The sequence below is a fragment of the Dendrobates tinctorius genome, unplaced genomic scaffold (assembly GCF_039654945.1).
Source record: "Dendrobates tinctorius isolate UK_male_01 unplaced genomic scaffold, ASM3965494v1 ptg000181l, whole genome shotgun sequence".
NCBI lineage: Eukaryota > Metazoa > Chordata > Amphibia > Anura > Dendrobatidae > Dendrobates > Dendrobates tinctorius.
The window spans coordinates 4,009,915-4,030,357 of record NW_027361848.1 but is presented as its reverse complement, the minus strand read 5'-3'; the positions used below and the strand labels follow the sequence as shown (position 1 = coordinate 4,030,357).

Below are 20,443 nucleotides of genomic sequence, written 5' to 3'. Positions count from 1 at the left end.
TACCGGGATGAGCACTCAGCCTAGACTCATGAAACTCCTGCAGAAGTCTAGGCTGCAATAAATCTGGAACAAACAATTTATCCCCTGGCCTGGTCATCGGAGCTAGGAACTGAGCCCTCAAAATTTCTTGTTCCAACTCTGATGAGACCCCACCACTACCACCCCTGGGGGAAGAATGGAGGACGGCAGCTCAGGGGGAGATACCGGGTCAAAACTTCTGGACAGGGCATCCGCTTTAACATTTTTGGACCCTGGTCGAAAAGTAATGGAGAATTGAAAGCGTGAAAAAAAAAGTGACCAACGGGCTTGTCTTGGAGTAAGCTTCTTAGCAGATTCAAGGTATGCCAAATTTTTGTGATACATGATAACAGTGATATGGTGAGCCGCCCATTCCAAAAAGTGCCTCTATTCTTCGAATACCAGCTTGACCGGAAGAAGTTCTCTTTTGCATACATCATAGTTTCTCTCGGCGGATGAGAACTTCTTGTAGAAGAAGGCACAGGATTTGAGATTAGTAAGGGTGGCTGGACCTTGGCACAACACTGCCCCCACCCCTACTTCAGAAGCATCCACCTCCACATTAAATGGTTTGGACGGGTCTGGCTGGACCAACACCGGGGCGGACATGAAACATTTCTGGAGAGTTGAGAAGGACTCTTTAGCGAGTTCCGACCAATTTTTTACATCAGCCCCCTTCGGGGTAAGATCTGTGAGTGGTTTAACCCCTTTCTGCCATGTGACGTACTATCCCGTCCATGTGCCCTGGGACTTAATTCCCAGGGACGGGATAGTACGTCACAGCGATCGGCGGCGCCCACGTGGTGAGCGCCTCTGATCGCGGCCGGGTGTCAGCTGATTATCACAGCTGACACCTGAAACGGACCGCCCCCAACACGTTAACCCCTTGCACACCACGATCAAACACTATCGCGGTGTACCGGGGGTTAAAGGGAAGCATCGGAAGGGAGGGGGCTCCTTCCGTGCTTCCCTGAGCCCCCCACAGCAGCGCAATGTGCAGCGCTGCTGCGGGGGGCTCCTTCCCTGCAGGTCCCCGGATCCAAGATGGCGACGGGGACCTTCGGGGGCCTGCAGGGAGCTGGCTTCCTCAGTGCCTGCAAAGCACAGTCAAGAGGAAGTCTGCTTCAATGCCTGTGACAGATCGCTGATCTGTCACAGTGATCTGTGATGTGACAGATCAGCGATCTGTCACAGGACAGTGATGTCCCCCCTGGGACTACCTAATAAAGTTAAAAAAAAAAAAAAGTGTAAAAATAATTTTAAAAATATCGCTAAATAAATGAAAAAAATATATATTCCTTAATAAATTCATTTTTTGGAAATAAAAAAACAAACAAAAGTAAACATATTTGGTATCGCCGCGTCCATAACGACCTGCCCTATAAAACGGTCCCATTAGTTAACCCCTTTAGCCAACCCCTTCAAAAATAAAAAACGAAGCAAAAAATACTTTATTATCATAGCGCCGAACAAAAAGTGCAATAACGCGCGATCAAAAAGACGCATAAAAATATCCATGGTACCGCTGAAAATGTCATCTTGTCCCGCAAAAAACGAGCCACCACACAGCATCATCAGAGAAAAAATAAAAAAGTTATAGCTCGCAAAATAAAGCGATGCAAAAATAATTATTTTTTTATATAAAATTGTTTTTATTGCATAAAAGCGCCAAAACATAAAAAAAGACAAATGAGGTATCGCTGTAACCATACTGACCCGAAGAATAAAACAGCTTTATCAATTTTACCGCATGCGGAACGGTGTAAACGCACCACACAAAAGAAATTCATGAAACGCTGGTTTTTGTTCATTCTGCGTGATACCAATAAAAACGTCAACTCGTCCCGCAAAAAATAAGATCTCACATGACTCAGTGGGTCAAAATATGGAAAAATTATAGCTCTCAATATGTTGTGATGCAAAAATTATTTTTACAATAAAAAGCGTCTTTTAGCGTATGACAGCTGCCAAATATTAAAACCCGCTATAAATAGTAAATCAACCCCCCCCCCCCGTTATCACCCCCTTAGTTAGGGAAAAATAATAAAATTAAAAAAAATGTATTTCCATTTTCCCATTAGGGATAGGGCTAGGGTTAGGGCTGAGATTAAGGTTAGGGGTGTGTTTGGGTTAGGGTTGGAGTTAGAATTGGGGGGGGTTTCCACTGTTTGGGCACATCAGGTGCTCTCCAAATGCAACATGGCGTCTGATCTCAATTCCAGCCAATTTTGCATTGAAAAAGTCAAATGGTGCTCCTTCCCTTCCAAGCTCTGCCATGCGCCCAAACAGTGTTTTACCCCCACATATGGGGTATCAGCCTACTCAGGACAAGTTGCAAAACAACTTTTGGGGTCCAATTTCTCCTGTTGCCCTTAGGAAAATAAAAAATTGGGGGCAAAAATATTTTTGTGGAAAAAAAATGATTTTTTTATTTTCACGCCTGGGCGTTATAAACTTCTGTGAAGCACTTGGGGGTTCAAAGTGCTCACCACACATCTAGATAAGTTCTGTGCAGGGTCTAGTGTCCAAAATGGGGTCACTTGTGCGGGGTTTCCACTGTTTAGGTACATCAGGGGCTCTACAAACGCACATGACACCCGCAGACCATTCCATCAAAGTCTGCATTCCAAAACGTCACTACTTCCCTTCCGAGCCCCGACGTGTGCCCATACAGTAGTTTTCTCCCACATATGCGATATCAGTGTACTCAGGACAAATTGGACAGCAACTTTTGTGGTCCATTTTCTCCAGGTACCCTTGGGAAAATAAAAAAATTGGGACTTAATGATCATGTTTGTGTAAAGAAATACGATTTTTTTTATTTTCACGCCCGGGCGTTATAAACTTCTGTGAAGCACTGGGGGGTTGAAAGTGCTCACCACACATCTTAGGGGGTCTAGTTTCCAAAATGGGGTCACTTGTGGGGGGATTCCACTGTTTAGGTACATCAGGGGCTTTCCAAACGCGACATGGTGTCCAATCTCAATTTCAGCCAAAAACGTCAAATGGCGATGCTTCCCTTCCGAGCACTGCCATGCGCCCAAATAGTCGTTTACACCCACATATGGGGTATCAGCGTACTCAAGACAAATTGCACAATAGCTTTTAGGGTCCTGTTACCCTTGGGAAAATAAAAATTGGGGGTGAAAAGATCATTTTTGTGGAAAAAATGATTTTTTAATTGTACAGTTGTACGTTATAAACTTCTGTGAAGCCCTTGTGGGTTCAAAGTTCTCACCACATATCTAGATAAGTTCCTTGGGGGGTCTAGTTTCCAAAATGGGGTCACTTGGGGGGGTTTCCACTGTTTAGGTACATCAGGGGCTCCCCAAACGTGACATGGCGTCCAATCTGAATTACAGCCAATTTTGCATTGAAAAAGTCAAACGGCGGATCCCTTCTGAGCTCTATCATGCACCGAAACAGTGGTTCCCCCCACATATCAGGTATAAGCGTACTCAGGACAAATTGCGCAATAACTTTTCCAGTCCAATTTCTCCTTTTACCCTTGGTAAAATAAAAAAAAATTGAACCTGAAGTATTTTTTTTGTGAAAAAAAGTTAAATGTTCATTTTTTTTTTAAATATTCAAAAAATTCCTGTGAAGCACCTGAAGGGTTAATAAACTTCTTGAATGTGGTTTTGAGCACCTTAAGGGGTGCAGTTTTTAGAAATACCCAAAAGTGTCACCATTCTATCATATAGACCCCTCAAAGTGGCTTCAAATGTGATGTGGTCCGTAAAAATAAAATGGTGTTGCAAAAATGAGAAATGCCTGGTCAACTTTTAACCCTTATATCTTCCTAACAAAAAAATTTTGGTTCCAAAATTGTGCTGATGTAAAGTAAACATGTGGGAAATGTTACTTACTAAGTTTTTTTGTGCCGTATCTCTGTGATTTAAGGGCATAAAAATTCAAAGTTGGAAAATTGCGAAATTTTCAAAAAATTTCCGTTTTTTTCACAAACGCAAGTTATATTAATGAAATTTTACCACTAACATGAAGTACAATCTGTCACGAGAAAACAATGTCAGAATCACCGGGATCCATGGAAGCGTTTCAGAGTTATTACCTCATAAAGGGACAGTGGTCAGAATTGTAAAAATTGGCCCGGTCATGAGCGTGCAAACCACCCTTGGGGGTTAAGGGGTTAACCACTTGAGAGAAACCTTTATTGAATCTCCGTTAATAGTTTCCAAATCCCAAGAAGCGCTGGAGCCCCTTGAGATCATGAGGCTGAACCCAGTCTGCGATCGCCAGCACCTTCTTAGGGTCCATACGAAACCCCTCACAAGATACAATAAGCCCCAAAAAAGTCAGTTCCTGTGCGAAAAACGAACATTTTTCCAATTTAGCAAGCAGGTGGTTCTCCCTGAGTCTCTCGAGAACTGTCTGTAGATGTTGTAAGTGAGACTGACTGCCCGGGGAATACACCAAAATGTCATCCAAATAAATGACAACAAAACGGCCTATCAGGTCAGAAAACACAACATTGATACAGTTCTGGAAAATAGCGGGGGCATTAGTTAACCCAAAGGGCATAACCAGGTTTTCAAAGAGTCCCTCTGATGTGAGGAACGCAGTTTTCCACTCGTCCTCTTCCCGAACCCTTATCAGGTTGTAGGCCCCCCTGGAGATCTAATTTGGAGAACCATTGGGCCCCAGATAACTGGTTACATACGTCTGGGATGAGGGGGAAGTGGATAAGTGTTCCTAACTGTTATCAGGTTAAGTTCCCGAAAGTCGAGGCACAGCCGCAAACCACCATCTTTCTTCTTCACAAAGAAGAATCCTGCTGCCACGGGTGACACAGAAGGCCTGATATGCCCTTTGCGGAGACTCTCAGCTATGTACTCCTTCATGGCTTGGCGCTCAGGCCCGGACAAATTGATCAATCGAGCCTTAGGTAACTTGGCTCCGGGTACTAAATCAATGGCACAATCATAGGGTCTATGTGGTGGCAGCGCCTCAGCCTCACTTTCGGAAAATACATCTTCGAAATCCTTCAGGTACTCTGGAATACCTTCCAGACCGACAGACGACACAGATACGGCTTTAACAGAGTTAACAAGAGGCCCCAGGTTACAACATTTATCTTTACATCCCCATTGAGTGATCTCCCCCGTCACCCAATCAATGGTAGGATTATGGCGGCATAGCCAAGACATCCACAGTATAAGTCCTGCAGGCAAGTTATCTAACACAAGACAAGTTAATTTTTCCACATGAGTGGAACCCACTTTCAGAGAAAAAAGTTCAGACCTGGAACAGATACCGTCCCGGGTAAGAGAGGACGAGTTAATTGCCACAAGTTTAACAGGATCCTGAAGCCTTACTGTCCCTATCTTATTAAGAGTCATAATCCTGGCATCAATCAGGTTAACAGCAGAGCCACAGTCAACAAAGGCGGTGGTCTGAACAGGACCATGACCAAGTTCCAGTTCCACCTGAAGCACAGTTTTTGCAAGTGAGGAAAAAGGTACCTGAAGGTCTGGGTAGCCTCCTCAACTATTACCCAGACCTAGTCATTTCCCGCCACCTTGGAGGATGACGGACAGGAGGGGCAGTCCTTCCAATGTCCAGATTCCCCACAATAGAAGCACAACTGCTTCTCCCGGCGGCGTCTTTCCTTCTCATCACAGATGACAGCGCTCACCTCCATAGCCACCGGAGGAGCCCGGGTCTCAACTCCACTGGAGAATGATGTTTCAAGTTGCATAACTCCTCTTGCCTGCAGTCTGCGATCCATGCGAACCGCTTGGGTCATGGCATCCTCCAGGGAGTCAGGTGGAGGTGGAGTGCCAGGGCATCCTTCAGACGTTCACACAGGCTTCTACAGAACAGCCCACGAAGGGCGGCATCGCTCCAAGAAACCTCAGCTGCCCAACGCCTAAATTCAGAACAGAACCACTCGGCCGAGTGCTTCCCATGACAGACACTCATCATCTTGTCCTCAGCCAAACGCACTCTATCTGGCTCATCGTAAATAAGCCCTAAGGCCTCAAAAAAAAGCATCCATAGTCACTCTCTCTGGGGCAGAAGAGGAAAGAGAAAATGCCCAGGCTTGTGGGGACCCCCTAAGCAGGGACATAACCACCCCCACCCTCTGTTTCTCATCCCCAGAGAAGCGGGGTCTCAAGGAGAAAAAGAGCTTACAGCCCTCTTTAAACGCTCCAAATTCATTTTTGTCACCAGCAAACATATCTGGTAAGTTAACCGGGGATTCGGGTGGGACTAAAATGACATCTCTATTCCCCACCTGCTGAAAGCCTTGCGGAAAGCACCCCCTGAACAGAGTCCGCAACCTGCCGTTGGGACTGGGCCAGAGCTTGGTGCTCCAAACTAAGCTTCTGCAGCGACTGAGTCAAGCATTTCACCTGATCAGGTAAGGCATGCATTGGGTCCATGCTGCAGAAGTGAGGAGAGAGAAAAAAAGTTCACGGTCAGTTATAATGTCAGGAGCACCGCACTGCACTTGCTCACTGAGCCAGTGCGCGTGTCCTGAGTAAGACAAACAGTGCTCAGAGATACCTATGGAGCGGGCAGCGTCAGATATGTGTGCTTCAGACCCACAGGACCTGAAGCACGTGACTGCTGGGGGCATGGCCTAAACTCCAGAGAGCTAGGAGCTGCAGGAAAACTCCTAGAATGGTAACTACGGAACAAAGTTACCAATTGGCATAGACCGGGACATAAACCAGATCAGGCCGGGATCAAAGCATGAGATAGCCCGACAATTACCAAAGGGCAAGACAGAACGGATAGTCAAGACGTAGCCAAGAAGTCAGAAACCAGAGAAGCAGATATACAGTACAAAATCAACAGGCAAACTCACAACGGGGGGACAGAACCGGATCAGAACCATATAAGCAAGCTATAAGACAACGAACAGGCACACAGGGGTCACAACACTCGGCCAAAGGCAAAAGTATAACTGACAGGGATTGGAGTTTCTCGGGGCTATAAAAAGCTCTGCCTGAACCAAAGAAAGTCCACAATAAATTAACCCCAGGTGTGTAGGTCAATGCCTGCACTGAGCTCAAGACATTAACCCCTGACGTGCAGGTCAAAACCTGCACTGGGATCATGACAACAGGTTTTGGAGTCCAATGCTTTGAGGTAGACAAGGTTTTGGAGTTCAATGCTTTTGCCCTTCCTTCATATGTTGTCCCTTCTGCATCCAGCTTTTCTTCTCCTTTGGATCCTGGTCCTGCAACTTCTTGAACAGATCCCAGGACGTCAGGTTTCTTGTCTTCAGTCATCACGTAGTAGCCGTCCGGCTTTACGACCTCTCCCACTTCATATTGTCTTCCTCTGGCTGCTTCTTTGGCTGCCATGTCTGCCATGTTATTGCTCCGTGCCTCTACTGTGTTCAGTTTTCCATGTGCCTTGATTGTTAACACTGCCACCAGTTTTGGGAGTTGGAGTGCATCCAGCAGGTCCCTGATGGCTCCATGATGCTTCACGGTTGTCCCGCTTGCTGTGATGAAATCCCTTGCAGCCCAGATGGGTCCAAAGTCATGTGCTATGCCAAGCGAGTACCTAGAATCGGTATCGATGTTTGCAGTTTTGTCCTTCGCAATCTGGCAGGCCTTCGTCAGCGCTATCCGTTCCACTTCTTGGGCTGACGAGCTAGGCGACAAACTTCTGGACCATAGGATTTCTTGATTGCTGGTCACTGGTTTCCTTCATCATCTGCAAATCTGGAGCCATCTGTGTAGAGAATCAACTCTGGGTTGGTCAGCAGCTCATCCACCACCTTGGGTAGTCCTGCTGTTTCCTGTTGCGTGATGCTGAAACAATCATGGATTTTGTTCTGAGGAGTCCATATCCATATCCCCCCCCCCTTGGGAGTGGGACTAGAGTGGCCAGATTGAGGACGGTGCATCTGGAAATGGCGACATTGTCAGGCAAAAGCAGAGAGCACTGGAGGCGTAGATGCTTGGCGGTGGAGAGATGGTTTGGCTGGGTTTGATTGAGAATTGCTGAGATGCCAGTGGATGTCCAAGGATGATGTCAGCAGTCTTGTCCAGGATGGCGTGCGCTGAAAATACTGCTTTCATACATGAGGGGGCACCCCTTGCAACTGGATCCAGGCGGGCTGAGAAGTAGCCTAGAGGCCTCTGTTTTCTTCTGTAGATCTGTGTTAGGACGCCAGTAGTATGACCTTTTTCCATTAGGTATAGACGGAGTGGTTTCTCTTAGTCATGGAGGCCTAGAGCTGGTGCGGAGACTATGGAGCCTTTCAATTTCCTGAACGAGATGAAGGCTGCATCCGGTAGGATGAACGGGGTTGCATTGATGCAATCGTACAGAGGCTGCATTAAGACTGAAGCCTCAGGGATCCAAGTTCTGCAATACCAAACTAGAGCAAGGAAGGCTTGCATCATCTTTGGAGTTGTTGGGGGAGCCATCTTCTCCACAGTGGTCTTCCGGTCATCTGTCAGGTGTTTCGTCTGGTGGGCAATACAGAGTCCCAGGAACGTAATTCGCTTCTGACACCACTGGACTTTGTTTTTCGAGACCTAGAATTGCTGCTCCGCCAGATAGAGTAGAAGAGACAAGGAATGGGCTCTGCAGGTAGCGGTCAGCTGGATAAAGGAGAAGGTCATTCACGTACTGTAGAAGAGTGTCTTCTGCATGTTATGCAATCCAGTTGACGAGGATGGAGGACAATGCTTTGGTGAACTGTGAAGGGCTGTTCTGGGCCTCCCGGGGCATCACTGTCCATGTGTTCTGCACCCACTGTTGCGTGAAGGCAAACAGGAACTGGTCGTTCAGATGAAGGGGAACATTGAAGAAAGCATTGGCCAGATCAATCCCTGTGAGCACCGTTGGTGTGGCTGGCAAATTTGACAGCAGAGTGTGCAGATTAGACATAATTGGGGTTTCAAATACCATAGCCTCGTTCACGGCCTTCAGGTCATGCACCATTCTGAACCTGTCTGGTTCTCCTTTCACAGTCATCTTCTTGCTCTTCACAATGCCGTGAGGGTCTCCCATCTTCTGGCACAGAGCCGGCAGGAAAACAAGCCATTTACTGTGATCCTCTTCATCAGAGATGATGACCATCTGGGCTTTCTTGTTCACCACCACAGCGGTCACTGTGTTAACACCTGCTCTGATCACAGGGGGTCTCTTTGCTGGGACACCTTCTTTACCAGCATCTTTCTGCTCAGCACGAGCAAGCAGACATTTAATTTTCTTCCAGCTTGGTCTCTGGTCAGCATTTGTGCGCCAGTTTGAAGAGCTGAGTGGCTGTCTGCCGGTCCAGGGCCTATATGAACTGGTTTATTGCAGGGAGCACCTTAAGAATCTTGTACAAGATGGCCCTCTGGCACTGGAGCCGGATGTAGCGCAGCCATTTCACGAAGCGGGTTAGGTCCCTTTCTGGTTGAATTTCCTGGCCAATGCCAAAGTTCTTAGGCCGTTTCTCGAACAGCGGGTTCACTTAGACCTTCTGTTGGTAAGGGACAGTTTGACTCTGGGTGATGGACAGGGATGGCTGGGTGACACCCGTACTGGCACAACTTGAAGTCTCTCCACATCCTGGAGACTCTTGGACCATAGGCTTTCGGGTACTATGTCCAGCACCTCCTTGGGTAGGCTTGCACTGGTTGTTTGAGGCTCCTGTAGAGCTGCCAGCATGACTGATTCTTCTTGGGTCAGGGGTGGAGAAAGTGTCATGGACCCATCTTCCTGGAACACTTTGGTCACCTTCAGCTTCAGCAGTAGGTCTGCTCCCAGCAGGTTGAGTGGGCAGGTCCTTGAAACCACAAACTGGAACAAAATGGAGTGTCCTGGCTGTGTCCACACGCTTAGGGGCTTGTAAGCTGGGAATGTCTGACTTGACCATCAATCCCCACGTAAGACAGAGAGGAGTCTGATAGGCAGGTGGTGACTGGGAGTTCCACATGTCTCATCACACTTCTGGCTGCACCAGTGTCTACTAGGAAAGATCTGACAACCCCTGTCCACTTTCAGGGTAATTTGAGGTACTGGGTCCACTGATGGGATTTCGCATGTTAGGAGCGTGGTGCCTTGCGGACCTGGCTTGCTCCTGTCCTATGGACGGGGTGTAAGAAAAAGTCCTTACTGAGAGCCGGGATCCTCTTATCAAACTGAGGTTGAAGTTTATTGAGAGATACACGGCAGAACAGGTACAGAGAGTCAGTAGAGCTGAAGCATGCGGGCACAAAACGGGTCCAGATGGGCGAAGAGTCACTGAGAAGTCTGGCGATGGAAAGGCCCTAGCCCTGGCCATGGTGTGGCCCAGTGGCATAATGGTGGTGGAGTGGCCCCGAGCAACAGTAACAGGGGCTTTTTATACATAATGCGAACAAAGAAAGCTGCACCTTGCCGCAAAGGGTGTATACGGTTACATCATATTGCAGCGAGAAACGTGTTTTAGAACAAAGAATATAATGAAATAATATGACAACATTAATTAACATTTCCCCAAACACTAAAACCCATAAGTCATTGTTATCTATAGCTACTGTCCTTAATCTTATCACTGCTTCCAGACTAAATCCATAAATTTATGCATTTGACATTTTAATGAGTTTGTTCTCTACCAACACTATCACGTATACACACATTGACCATATATTTGTTAACCCTATTCCCCTATTGATCCAATTTTCCTTTATGCACGTCTAAGTTTGCTAGCAGATATGATCTCATTTTACATCCTCCATCCACTTTTCCAAAGTACATCTTATTAGTTCTATTGTAAAAGTTGAATTTGTTGGTTTCTAACTTTTACAAGATGGCTGCCTGATTCATCATGGCAGCTCAGTATATTATAGCTAACCATTCTCTTACAGGGGTTCTTCACTGCTTCCTGTGTTCCTTCCTTGGCCTGTTCCTCTGAGCAATGTCCTGAGTTGCAGGGGTGCTCTGCACTGGTTCCGGAAATGGCCAAGTTTGCCACAGTTGTAACACTTGACGTTTCTTCTGTCTCTGTTGGGTGGTTGCTCTTCCACATTGGTGGCCACCATAAGAGTGGGTGTCTTCCGCACTCCTGGATGGGACTCAATCCTTCTGGCTACTGTGAGCAGGGTATCCATTGCTATTGACTTGTACTCAGGCTTAGCTACTATCAGTATTTTCCTGATTGGTTCTCTTAGTCCATGAACAAAGGCCTGTGTTAACATTCGTCTGTGTATCTGATCATGAATATTGAAGCCCAAATCTTGGAATACTTGCATCACTCTGTCATGAAACTTCTCTACAGACTCTGTCTTGTCTTTTCTCATGTCATGTAGGCTGAGGGCTTGCCCTGCTGTCTGGCTTTGGCCCACTCTCTGAGCTGCTCAATTAGCTTTGATTCTGACTCACAGGAGTGCACATCTAATTTTGCTAGAAGGTTGAAGTGCTCCTTCATGATTGGCCAGAAGGCATCACCTGCTTTTATTTCCATTACGGCCCAGAGATCAATCCAGGTTGCAGCATGTTTGCTGGTTCTGCTTTTTTCTTTGGTAAAATGCCATGGGGTGCATCTATGGGTCTGGCAGACTATTCAGAATACTGAACACCTGACTTGGGGTGAAAGGCACATAGTGTAAGGGTGATGCCTCTAACTGCCCCTGCCTACTTGGTGCCTGTTGGTTTCTTTCCCTAGTACTGGGCAGCATGTATGATGTTCCCTCTTCATCTTCATCAGAGAAGCTGTGATATTGTGTGTTTTGGGTCAGATACTTCCTGAAGTTTCCACGTAGAAGTTGCCTCTTTGTGTGAGGATGTCCCCCCTTCCTGAGGCTGCGTTGGATTAGGATTAAAGTTCCATGATGATGTAAATGTTGGCAGCTTTGTCTGGTACTGAGGTTCCTCATTCTCAGCTGCTGCGTCCCCCCTCCCTTGCTGAAGCTGCGATTCTTCATCAGTCAAGAACCATACCCACCATCATTTAATGGCAAAAAAGAGGCAAAACTATAGTAATTAACATTTTTCAACATTTATTACTCATTTAATACATAAAATAAACAAGGGATATACACAAAAATGCCGTGAGCATGACAAAAACCAGAGCCCATATCAAAAAATGCAACAGGAAAGCACCATAAAACTCATATTTTCAAAAATTACTCCATAAATGATATCAAATAAAGTGCTTAATGCAATGATGTTAATTGTGTGCAAAATTACAATGAAAAAAGTGCTACATGCAAAAAGGTGCCAACAATTGTCTGCTGCATATAAAATGCTAGCCACCCTATTGAAAAAAGCACAATATAATATTCAATGCACAGAATCACTGCTGAAAAAATGTTGCTTAATGCCTCAAGGAGTGATAATCCACTTGCTGCACGTGAAGATGCTAGCCACCTATATCTCATTCTTTAGCTGCATATAAAATGCTAGCCACCTATAAGGCATTATAATATCCTGAACTTACATGTATTAAAGGTTCTGGTCTGGTCACAGACAGCCACCCCGACAGCGCCGTTTCGCCTCAAAGGCTTCCTCAAATGGGTATGGTGTTTTTTTTTTCCTGAGGAAGGAGTTCTGTGAGACCCTGAAATGCGTAGAATAAAGACCACTGTATTAATAATCCGAGTTTAGTGATTCGCAACGCGGATTGTCTGACCACATTTTTCCTATCCTGACTGTATGTTGGTCCCTCATGGATCTGTGGTTCTGCAGCAGCGAATCCTCCATTGCCTGTTACAAAACTCCATTTGGTGAGTGTATTACTTGCAATTGTTATCTGCACACTGGATAATGCACTATTGCGCTATTTCTCTTTTACAGCAATCTTAAAATATCATCATGTCCCACAAAAAGCAAGCCACCATACAGCTCCATCACCGGAAAAACAATTAGTTTTTATTGTGTAAAAGTGCCAAAACATAAAAAATATAAATGAGGTATTGCTGTAATCATACTGACCCGAAGAATAAAACTGCCTCATCGGTTTTACCACACGCAGAATGACATAAACCCCCCTCCAAAAAATTTTTTTCCTGAATTGCTGGTCTTTGTTTATTCTGCCTTACAAAAATTGGAAAAACAATCAAATTATAGCTCTCAAATAGAGTTGCGCGAAACAGGTCGGTCAAATTCATAAGTCGCTGACTTTCGCTGAAGTCGGGTTTCATGAAACGAAACCCGACCATAGCGTGAGGTCGGCGACCAGAGCGCCAAAGTCGCGTTTCAAATGATGCTTCCAGCGCCCTTTTTCAGTCAATGATGGAGGACGCACACTGTGGGCAACGCGATGACATGGGCAGCGGTCACCACCATCTTTGAGAAGGGCATGCAAATGATTGGCTTGCTTTGTGTGGAGTCACAGGGGCTATAAAAGGGCGTGAACGCCGACCACCATCTTACTTATGCCGATCTTAGCATAGGGAGAGCTGCTGCTGATTCTGTAGGGAGAGCGTTAGGCAGGGAAGAAGAACCAAAAACTGCTTCTGCTGGTAGAGATTTTCACTGTACAACACAACAGTTTGTGTGCAGTGACAGGGGAGGCTATATTTTTTGTGCATCAGCTCTGTTGGTTATTACTGCTGCTGTGCAAACTGCTTTTTTAAAAGCAAAAATACTTTTCTTCCTCTTTTCTGCACAGTTACCTAATGTTCATTTTTCCACACTTTTGTGTGCAGCAGTCCTGCTTATTAGGCTGCCTGCTGCCATACTTGGACTGAGAGCATCATTGTCAGCCTCCTAAAATCTCTAGGGAGCTTCCAATTCTCTCCAATACTATATACACACCTTGTACTTTGTCATACACCAGCCAATTTCAGCCTGTTACATTGAGGTGTAAATGTAGAGGTGGGCCGAGCTGGGGGGGTGGTCCCTCTTTATACTGCACAGAGGGGTAACAGAGACACGATGGAGGCAAATGTCGGGTAGAACAGGTCCAGGCTTTATTCTCTGGCCACCCACTTGACGGCCTCCGCAGTACACCGCACTTCAATGCAATACACTTTACTTTGCTTTACTTGTCGGCCCTCCGTTTCCAGAGCCGCTTCCCGCACACCGTACTTCACACTGGGGACGTGTTTGTATACACTGTCCCCTCTTCACTCATTGACACTCCTGTGAAGTCCGTCACTGTGGCCGCCCTAGGCCTGTAACCAACAGTACTCTCACTGAACAGTAGTCTCTTTCAGTACGGTATGCTTTATCTCGTCGCCTCGTCTATTCTGCGGTACTTTCCTGTCAGGACCACCCCCCTGACATTCTCTCTCCTCAGTCCCCCTGGTTTAGTTTTCCTCAGCGTGCACAGACTGTCGTAGTCCTCTTGTCACTTGGGCTCCCCCTGGGGACTGGAAAATTCTGGAACCCTCCCTCAGTATTTAAATCTCTCCTGGTCCCCTGTCGCTGTAGCTCCGCCCCCCATGACCAACGGTTTCTAAAGCCCTAAGCTGATGTCAAGTCCTTTTCTCACACTCCTCCCTGCCATCTAATGGTCAACCCAAGGTACTGCACATCCCCTACACTTTCCTAGCTGTTTCCCCACTGTAATAACTGACACCTGTCTAAACTGTGCAAACCTTTCTTTCTCTATTCTGACACGTCCGTCAGGTCACCTTCCTTACATAATCTTTTGTGGGCCTGAGATAATCAGCCTCTTAAAATCTCTAGGGAGCTTCCAATTCTCCCCAATACTATATATGGATCGCCCTCCCCACAGCTGGTGGGGTACTCTGAGCTGGGCCCGTTAGTTTCAATGGGAGTTGTCACAGTGGCAGGGACCCGGTCCGTGGCCCTGGGCATCCATTGTAAAAGGGGAATGTCGAGCTGGTGGGTGATGATTAAAGTTCGTGAATAAATGAGTCGTAACGCCACCTGTGGTGTTCGGCAAGGGAGATGTTAAGCCGACGCTGCAAGCAGATCCTCTGGGACAGATGGTATAGTGCAGCAATGATGGTGTAGCCCTCCACAGGTAGGGCTGTAGTCCCAGGGCAGAGTAGGTGAAGTGACGGTGAGGGGAGACATGGATGGTGCAGTGTTAGGCACAAAGATGTAGCAGTGCTGAGTGTGTTGGCGCAGGAATAAGCGGAGGACACCAGGGCATGTAGTTCCAAAGCTTTACTCAGTCTGTTGCGCGTACAGGTGCCCGCATCCGTGCTGTGTCCTCCAGGTCAGGAGCTCAGCCAACTTCCAGGCAAGATGAAGTACTCCTTTCCAACACTCCGCCAACATATGCCTTTTCTGAACGTCTCCCTTCTTGCGCCTATAGTGAAGTACTGACAGTACTGAGTTACACTGGAGTTCCTCCCGTCAGATGTTCCTATGAACTCTACTTGTACGGCAGACAGCTGTAGCCTGCTTCGGGGACTCCTTACTACCTAGTCCCGGCTCACTCACGTTGCTGTTGTGCCTCCAAGTCTTGTGTGGGAATAAAGTGGTGACAACTTCTATTCCTCCGGTGTCTGCTGCAGGACCATTAGTATCCATACAACCTCGGGGACCGGACCCCGGCTTTGCGCTGTGAACTTGGGAAGGGTTCTGCTCTAACCCTAATCCTTAGTCCTCCTCTCCTTACTTTCCATACTAATCCTTCTTTCTTATGGAGCGAGTCAGGCTTTCCATCAATGTCCCTTTCCTGTGCCAGCGGACCCAGGTCACTGAGGTCGGCTGCAGCACTTCCTTCATCCATCTGGGTCACCCTCACACCCAGGGCTGTGGGGTACTCTGTACCGGTCCGGTCTCTCAGAGGGGATTGTCACAGCAGCGGTGACCCGGTCTGTGGCCCTGGGCGCCCATGTAAAAGGGGTTGAGTTGGGAATAAAGTTTATAAGTGATTCGAGACGCCACCTGTGGTGTTCGGCAAGGGAGATGTTAAGCCGACGCTGCATGCAGATCCTCTGGGACTGATGTTGTAGTGCAGCTATGATGATGTAACCCTCCACAGGCAGGGCCGTAGTCCCAGGGCAGTGTGGATGAAGGATTAGGAAGAAGGTGCAGTGTTTGGCACAGAGATATAGCAGTGCTGAGGATGTTGCAGGAAGGAAGCAAGGACACAATAGGGTGCAGTTTCTTTACCTTTACTTGGAAAACGCAGTCCAGGGTCCTGATTACAGATGGAACAGGAGCAGGCTAGCCTGGAAGCAAATTCAGGTATGGTACATCCAGTACTATGTTACACTGACGTTCCTCCTTCTTATCTTCTCTGAGAACTACCTCGTATGGCAGACAGCTGTAGCCCTCTATCTCTCTTGGCTCACCAGTCGCTGTTGTGCCTCCGAGTCTTAGGTGGGAATAGAACATTAAGGCTAAGTGCACACGTACTTTTTTGCCCTGTGGATTTTTCCGCGCAGAATTGAAGAAATCCGCAGGTCAAATGACCTGCATTTTTCCTGCGGATTTCTTCCTTTTTTCTTGCGGTTTGTGTGGATTTCCCCCTGCGGATTTGGAGAATGGAGCAGGTGGAAAACCGCACAAAAGAAGTGACATGCTGCATATTTTGAACCACAAGAAAACCGCGTGGAAAAATCCGCAGCGTCTGCACAGCGTTTTTTTTTTTCTATTGATTAACATGCTACTGTACATCACAATGCGGATATGCAGCGTTTCTGCGTGGTAAAATCCGCTGCGGATCCGCTGGAAATCTGCATTGTGTGCACATGGCCTTACAGCTTCCTATTCCTCTGGTTTCTGTTGCAGGACCTTCAGTATCCATACAACCGTGGAGACCAGGCTCCAGATCATGCGCTTTCTCAAGGAGGGAGCTCTCTGTCCTCAGCTCAACCTCCAGCTTCCCTCTCCACGTCTACATTTGTTGCCCTCCTCACACTAACTATTTCCCTTCCTGGCCCTCAGAGCGCGCTCCTCCCCAAATCCTGGTTCAGAGCTCACTCTGCTGGCCTGGAGTGGGAATGTGTTGCATGACATGGTTAACTGTTATAGAGACCCTTCCTTGCTTCCAAGCATGACATCATCCTCCCTGGGAAAGGCAATGCCATTATGGCGACTGTTGTGAGTTCATTTTCCCCTTCATTACTGAGGCCCGAGGAACTCCCTCTTCTGGTAAAAGAAGGTAGTGAGCCTGATTGTCAAACACCTGAGGCTGATGATTGTGACTGGCTGAGTGGAGTTACGGACTGGATATAATGCTGCCGACGCCCTTCTGCCCTGCGGGTGATTTCTCTGTGGGATCCTTGGAGACCAGTCTGAATTCCTGCTCCTCCAAAGCTAAGTTTGCTGCTTGGCCTTTTGCTTTTGTGCTTTGACTTTGTTTTTGCTTTGTTTTTCTGGATTTCTGCCATTCCCTGCTGGGGTGTGCTGAATTCATTTAGCTCTGTCTTCTGAAAATATCTGAGTGCTGATTCAGTTTTTGAAGCCTAGCTGCTTCAGGGCCTTTTTCATATCAGCTGGTTGGCTTATGTCTTTGATAGGGTTTTGGCAGATTGCAGACAGCAGTCTTCCTGTCCTTTCCTATCTAGGTAGTTTTGGGGCCCCATCTTTGCTCAGTCTATCTTTCTGTCTGTGTTAGTATTTTCATCTTGCTTCACCGTCATTATATGTTGGGGGCTGCCTATTGCTTTGGGGTCTGCTCTGGGGCAGTTTAGATTTCCCCTTTCTTTAGGCCTATGTATTTCTCCGGCTGTGATCGAGGGGTCTAGGGCATCGTAGGAACCCCCCACGGCTACTGCTAGTTGTGTTGATAGGTTCAGGGGTCTGCAATCTGATAGTTGCCAACTTCTCTGGTTTTCTGGACTTAGCTTGTATTTCTGCTTTTGCCTCCTATGGTGACTCATTCATAACAGGCGACCATACTCCTGGGGGCGCCACACATCCCACTCGGGGGATCTTCTCTCTTCTACTGACTCTGTCAGACTGACTAAATCCTAAACTCTTCCTGCTCTTTTTGTGCCAACTAAGCTCCACCTGCCTCGCAGCATGCTTTGTGTTCCAAGCAGGGAGCCACCAAAGGGTGCTTTGCTACACTACTGTGTTGTGTGGGATGCAGGTGTTAGAGCGTGGTCAGGTGTCTCCACCTTACCTGGATGGTGGGGTACCAAACCACAGGAGGAGGTCCAGTACCTCTGTGGCGACTGAACCCTCAGGGGCGCCACATATACACACTTTGTACTTTGTCATACACCAGCCAATTTCAGCCTGTTAAATTGAGGTGTAATCTATAGTGGGCCTGAGATAATAGTTCAGCCTCCTAAAATCTCTAGGGAGCTGCCAATTCTCCCCAATACTATATACACACCTTGTACTTTGTCATACACCAGCCAATTTGAGCCTGTTACATTGAGGTGTAATCTATAGTGGGCCTGAGATAATAGTTCAGCCTCCTAAAATCTCTAGGGAGCTTCCAATTCTCCCCAATACTATATACACCATGTACCTTGTTTTACAGTACCATATAGCTGGTGGTATTTTGGGTACATTTTTCCAAAAATGAAGTACGGTGGAAGAGGCCATGGAAGTGGGCGGGGATTGCCAGCTGGTACTGATGGTGGTGGTGGTGGGGGTGGTGGTGCATCTGCTGGTAGTGGCAAAAGCACAATAGCACCTAAGGCAGGAGGTGTTGAGCTTGTGTCATCGTCTGGCTCCACAAGGCCTCGAATTCTCCCTTTTCTGGGAGTAGGTAAACCGCTTTTAAAGCCGGAGCTTCAGGAACAAGTTTTGGCTTACATTGCTGACACAGCCTCCAGCTCTCTCGCCTCCTCTTCTGAAGTTTCAAAAAATAAAATCACTGAGTCATCAATGGAGGCTCATTGTCAGGAACAACACCTTTGCTTGTGTCCTTCACTCCTACCAAAAGTGAAGGATGCGGCAGGCCACACTATAGATTACTCCATGGAGCTCTTTTCACATACCATGCCTGGGTTATCAAGTCAAATCGTGAATTCCCCAGTCCAAGGTGAATCGGACATGGAGTGCACTGATGCACAGCCACTGCTAGATTTTTCTGCTGGTACATTGACTCAGAGCACTACATTGTCCTCGCAGTGTACTGAGCCAGAATCTGACCCTGATGAAACTCAGGTGCCCCTTCCCGCATACTATACCACCTTACACGGTGACACAGAGGAAGGTGCACATGAAATTGAAGAGGAGGTGATGGATGACCCAGTTGTTGACACAGAATGACATCCATTGGGGGAAGAGGGTGCCGCTGCCAACAGCTCAGAAGAGGAGGAGGAGGATCCGCAGCAGGCATCGCCATTGCAACAGCTGTTATCTGGCAGGCCCGTAGCAGTCCAAAAGCTGGTTACAAAAACCCAAAGAGCTGCTGGACAGCTTGGCCAGACGGTCAAAATAGCACAGCGTGCAAGGCCTCAAAATGTCTTCCATAGTAGGAAGAGTGCAGTGTGACACTTTTTTTGAACAAAATCCTAATGATCAGGCATAAGTTATCTGTAAGAAGTGCGCAAAGACCTTTAGCCGAAGGAAAAATCTGAGAAATTTGAATACCAGTTGCATGCTTAGACATTTAACCACCATGCACTTGAAAGCGTGGACGGACTACCAAACCTCACGTTCCACATGTGCACCTGCTCCGAATGAAGGTAGTCAGCAACACTACATCGCTTCCCCCACTGTAAGCCCACCGCTTAGCACACCACCAGCAGCAAATGTTGAGGTGTTGTCGCAAGGCCAAAGCAGTCAGGGAATCACAATGTTATTGCTACGAAAGACTGAATCTAGGCCATCAGCAAGACCACCAACACCATCACCAACCTTCTGTCCGCCATGTCCACTGCTAGTTCCACCATATGCAGCTCTCAAGTCCAACTCACCCTACCAGAGACTCTCAGTAGGACAAGAAAGTACTCATCCTCTCATCCGCGTACACAGTGTTTGAACGCCCACATTGCCAAACTAATCTCTTTAGAGATGATGCCCTACCGGTTGGTTGAAAGTGAAGCCTACGCAGTACCACGCTATGACCTACCCAGTCGGCACTTCTTTTCTCGAAAAGCCATCCCAGCCCTCCACGTGCATGTGAAAGACTGCATTGTCCATGCACTCAAGCAATCAGTGAGTGGAAAGGTGCACCTCACAACAGATGCATGGCCAGGGCCGTTACGTGTCCATCACTGCACACTGGGTTTATATGGTGGATGCAGGGTCCACAGGGGACAGCGGCGGTCGGACAGTGCTGCCTAGCCCACGGTATAGGAAACGGTTGGCTGTAGGCATTCGACCCTCCTCCTCCTCCAGAAGCGAAAGCTCATCCACAGAGCGCAGTCGCACGATCACTCCATCCGCAGCTGCCACTGTTGCACACGAGGTGTCACACTATCGAACAGCTAGTGGTAAGCGTCAGCAGGTTGTGTTGAAGATGGTGTTTGGGTGACAACAGACACACCACGGAGCTACTGGCCGACTACTTGCAGCGACAAACCGAGTCATGGCTGGGCAGTCTACATCTTGAGGCAGGCAAGGTAGTTAGTGATAATGGCCGGAATTTTGTGGCAGCCATAGCCCTCTCAAAACTCAGACACATACT

General features: G+C 47.4%; 1 protein-coding gene and 1 pseudogene across 2 annotated transcripts in view; one reads left to right on the top strand and one right to left on the bottom strand.

Annotated features, from left to right (window-relative positions):
* PGBD5 (piggyBac transposable element derived 5) overlaps positions 1-20,443 on the top strand; it is a 669,748-nt gene that overhangs the window by 77,049 nt on the left and 572,256 nt on the right. The window lies entirely within an intron of this gene.
* LOC141054922 (large ribosomal subunit protein eL8 pseudogene) lies at positions 8,662-9,469 on the bottom strand (annotated as a pseudogene).